Here is a 4788-nt window from a genome sequence, read left to right as displayed (position 1 = left end):
TAAATAATAAACACAGAGCCAATGCAAAGAAGAAAGCCAAGAGATCAGAGCTAAGAACCTTACCCTTCCTGCTGCAGCTAGCTCTTCTGCCCAGAGACCTCTTTGAAAGAGAGTTACTTCCTGTCTGTTTGACCTTATATAGACTTTCTGTTCTGCCTTTTCCTTGGCTGTAAACCCAAATACATGACTGCCTCATCATTGCCTGTCTGTAGAGACTTCCAGGTCTTCTATGGTATTGAGATTAAAGGCATGAGTTGCCACCGCCACGCTCTTGCTATGGCTCTAATAGCTCTGACCCCCAGGCAACTTTATTTACTAACATACAATTAACATTTTAGTACAAAATAAAAATCACCATTCCTCATGATCCAGCTATACCATTCTTGAATGTATACTCAAAGGTCATTTCAGTCTACCAGAAAGACACTTGCTCAACCAAGTTCATTGATGCGCTATTCATATCTAGAACTGGAGACAACCTAGCTGGCCTCCAACAGAATAATAGACAGAGAAAATGTGCTATATTTACAGAATGGAATATCACTCAACTGTTTAAAAAAGGAAATTCACAGTAAAATGGATGGAAGTAGAAAAAAGTTATCCTGAATGAGTTAATCCAATCCCTGAAAGACAAATATGGTAAACACTAATTTATATATGTATGTAAGTTAAGGCAGTGATAAGCAAGCTACGATTCATAGAACCACATAGGTAAGGAATAGAGCAAGGGATCTGAGGATGATAGATTCCCTAGGAAATGAGAAAAAAACAAAAGGTAGTATAAATGATTGGTTGTCCATGGATCTGGAGGATCAATTAATGGGGAGGGAAGAGGTTAATTACAGAGGGACTATGGAAAGGGAGTGTTAAAATTAATGGACATTTTGGTTAGTATGGAAACCTAATACAGTAGAAGATTCCTAACACGTAGACATATATGTAGGCAATCTAAATTTAATGCAATAGTGGCAAAAAATTTTGTAGGAGTAATTAATCAATATTTGATTTGACTCATGGCCCACTCCACACAACAAAACCCATACCCAATACTGCTTTAGTGACTGAGAACCTGAGTCTAGAGAGCCCAGGGCTCTAGATAAAACCAAATACCATTGCATTTTTTAAAGTAGCACTACAATGACTCCTAATGACATTCTATTTTACTCATAGATCAGTGCCTAGTTCAGCCATCATCAGAGAAGCTTCCTCCTGCAGCAGATAGAAACAAATACAGAGACATTATGCACAGAGTGAGAGACCTTGGAACACTCAGCCCTAAAGGAGATATCTCCATCAAATCCCTTCCATAAGGGCTCAGGAGGCAGGAAGAAAGTAAAAGTCAGAGGGAGATCAAGGACACCAAACAACTAGGCCATCTAATGCAGCATGAATGACACAAATGTGAACTCAAAGACACTGAGTCAGCATGCACAGCCCATTGTAGGGGTCTGCACCAGATGAGGTCCTAGAGATGAAAGGAGAAGTGGACACATGTCCCCATTCCTATACCAGAAGCAATCTCCTATTATTAGCCACTTGCAAATGAAAATTTAGTTTCATCCAAGGGAGTCTCACTAAAGAAACAAACAACTCTTAAGGATAATCTACATGCCCAGCAATAGATGGCTGTAATCAGGATGTGCTTTGTGAGGGAAAAAAAAACATATCTATTTTCAGTAATAGGGAAAGAAAAGAGTGTATCATCTAAGTAACTTGGTAAGGCCAGTGGCTTAGAAATTACATGGAATTTTTTTTAACCTTCTTTCAGGCTACATCACAAATCACACATTTCTTCCTTTAGTCATTTATGCCCTCAATGAGTACTGTTAAGAGCTCAATATGGAGATAATTCGCATGATTTAGAATGTAGGAGAACTGAATTCAAATCTTTCCTTCACCTGGAAAGACTGACTTAATTCCTTGAATGGCATTCCCTTAGTTAAACAATTAGAATTGGAGATATAGCGTTTCCTATGTCTTACAGCATTCCAAATACTGTATATTCTTAATAAATGCTGTTTCTCTTTTAATTCTGGTTATTTTCAGGATAATGTGAAATAGATGAGTCATATTGATAATGGCTGAAAAGCTTTGCTATTATTAAAATGAGATTAAAACACTATCATTTCTACTATATAATTATGATTAATCCTCTCTTGCTATTAATAGGAGATCTTGGCTCCAATGACCCTAACTCCAGATGAGGCCAGAAAGGTTAACCTTCTCATTGAGCAGGTGTATAATGTGTGTGTACTGTGGTGATGTTTGGGTTGATGAATGTTATTTCAGAGAGGAACTGTATGCATATAGAGAAAAGCAACTGCAGTTGAAATTTATCATAAGAGTCATCCTGAGATCTGCAGCTCCCAGACAAATGTCACATTAATGCAATGAAGAAAGGAAACATTAACAAATAATCTCTGTTCACCATAGACAACCAGAAGCATGTCAGTTTTATATCGATCTATAAAATACCTGTGTTGTCCTTAAAATGTATTGCTGATGCAGTATTGAAGAGGTCTCAGCAGTCAGCCTAAAGTCTATAATTTTCTAAATGTCCAATCTAAAGATGATACCTTCAATGTCAACCCCTGGAAATTGGAGGAAATATTTGATGCTTTTGATACCTGGCTCATATAATTCAGCCCTCATGACAATATGGCCTTCAAAGATGGGAAAGGAAAATAATTCTATAGCTATTAGACACAATAACTACATTTGTGATTTTTTAATTAAAGAAATTATTTTATATTCATTATTTTACATCATTTTACATTATTATCTCATATTTTATGGGGGACAAAGATTAGTGAAATCATTGTCTAGTAAATATGTACTTTTCAGAGCTGATGTGAAATAAGCTAGACAGATCAACGGCTATAATAGAATACCAAATTTTGATTATATTGCTGTATACACATGAAGACCTGAGGGTCAATGTAAAGCATAAGACAGGAATAAATAACATGAAGTATCCTGAAGATACTGCATTGGACAGATCAATTCATAAAAGCCTCATCAAATGCATTGCTGTGGCCTCCAATCCAAGCTATGTATTCATTCTATGTATTCTGGTTCTTCCCAAGTTCTGTTCTAATCCATTCAGACCACAAAACATTCTCCTTAGCTTTTCCTGCACACAATTAACTTCTTTTTTTTTTTTTTTTTTTTTTTTTTGAGACAGGGTTTCTCTGTGTAGCTTTGCGCCTTTCCTGGGACTCACTTGGTAGCCCAGGCTGGCCTCGAACTCACAGAGATCCGTCTGGCTCTGCCTCCCGAGTGCTGGGATTAAAGGTGTGTGCCACCACCGCCCGACTACAATTAACATTTTTAATGAGAGCCTTTGTGAGATGGTTTTATGATATGATTTAAATTTCCATATATTTTTCTGTTTTTTAAGTATAATAGACAAGTGATCATGTGGAGTTGAACTAAGACAGAAAAGGAACTGCAGACCATCAGGGTGGCTCTACTATTGAATTGTTAGCAGAGAATCTGCCCTTACTATTCTATCTGGCAGTTAGTTCTATATCTGGTTTATGGAGGTAAGTAGATTTCAGAAAAACAAAAGAAAATTTTAAGCAATATAATTATATGTAAGTGCTTGAATTTTATGCCTATTCACATTGATAATAGTAATAAAAGATGTGGGAATTTCATTGGCAGAGCTAGGAAAACCAGAAATTAACAACAGTGAAAATACAATACTTCTGTAAGAGCTAAGTTGTAAATAGAAAATGCAGGGAACAAGTCCTGAAGAAATGCTCGGTCCTAAATGGACAAGATATATCACGTATAGATATATGAGTTCTGGAAAAACAACACCACCAGAGGCAAAATCTGTCTTGAAGGTGTCCTGTACAGAGTGCCCAATGCATCTTACAAAGGGGCTAACTACACCAAGGTAGTAACTTTGGTTTTCACTTCTTTATCCCCAGAAATTAATAGGATGTAGAGCAAATGGTGGCAACTTGTCTATGAGCATGTAAAGAGGAACTAAGAATGTCAAAATGAATAAGTTTGAAAATCCTCACAGTATTGTTTTTTTCACAACTTGAATCTTTGGCTCATTTTATCCAAACCCATAATATGGACGATGTGTAGTTGATTTGAAGAACAAAATGTAATTGGTAATTTCAGAAGAACAAAATGTAAAAATATATTGTCAAAATTCCAAGATTGGATTGAAAGATTCCCCTTAATAGAAACTAAATTATAATATATCTATCTGACCATTCTCATGGCCAACCTGCTCCCTGATAACAGTCCAACATAAACAGCCATTTGAGAAAGATGTCTTTCCATTAGTCTCTCTTGAAATCAAATTTTACTTGGAAAGCGGGTTGCTATGCATTCCTGCTTCTACTTCTACTGGATGTGTATGTTAAGGGAGTATGTGGGAATCCCATTTGCAGACAAGCCTCTCTAAAGTAGCATACAGCCATGCAAATATGAAGAAGGAACAGACAAGACATTTAAGTAACCCACATCATTAACAACTACTTCTTATCACAGCATTGTGTATTCCAATAAAATACTTACAAATTGTTAGATTTCACATCAAGTTTAGTTGTTGTGGTATTCTCTTTCTTACAAATTTTGCCTTATGTGACACATCATATTTTCCAGAAAGAAATACCAAAAGATATAATACTCATGATAAATGTGTGTGTGCTTTGTGGGTTTCTTTTGGTCTCCTTTCACTTATTTATTTGTTTATTTATTTATTTATTTATTTATTTTGTTTTTTCAAGACAGGGTTTCTCTGTGTAGCTTTGCGCCTTTCCT

Source organism: Peromyscus leucopus, chromosome 5 (genome assembly GCF_004664715.2).
Source record: "Peromyscus leucopus breed LL Stock chromosome 5, UCI_PerLeu_2.1, whole genome shotgun sequence".
In the NCBI taxonomy this organism is placed as follows: Eukaryota; Metazoa; Chordata; class Mammalia; order Rodentia; family Cricetidae; genus Peromyscus; species Peromyscus leucopus.
This window is presented reverse-complemented; position numbering follows the sequence as displayed.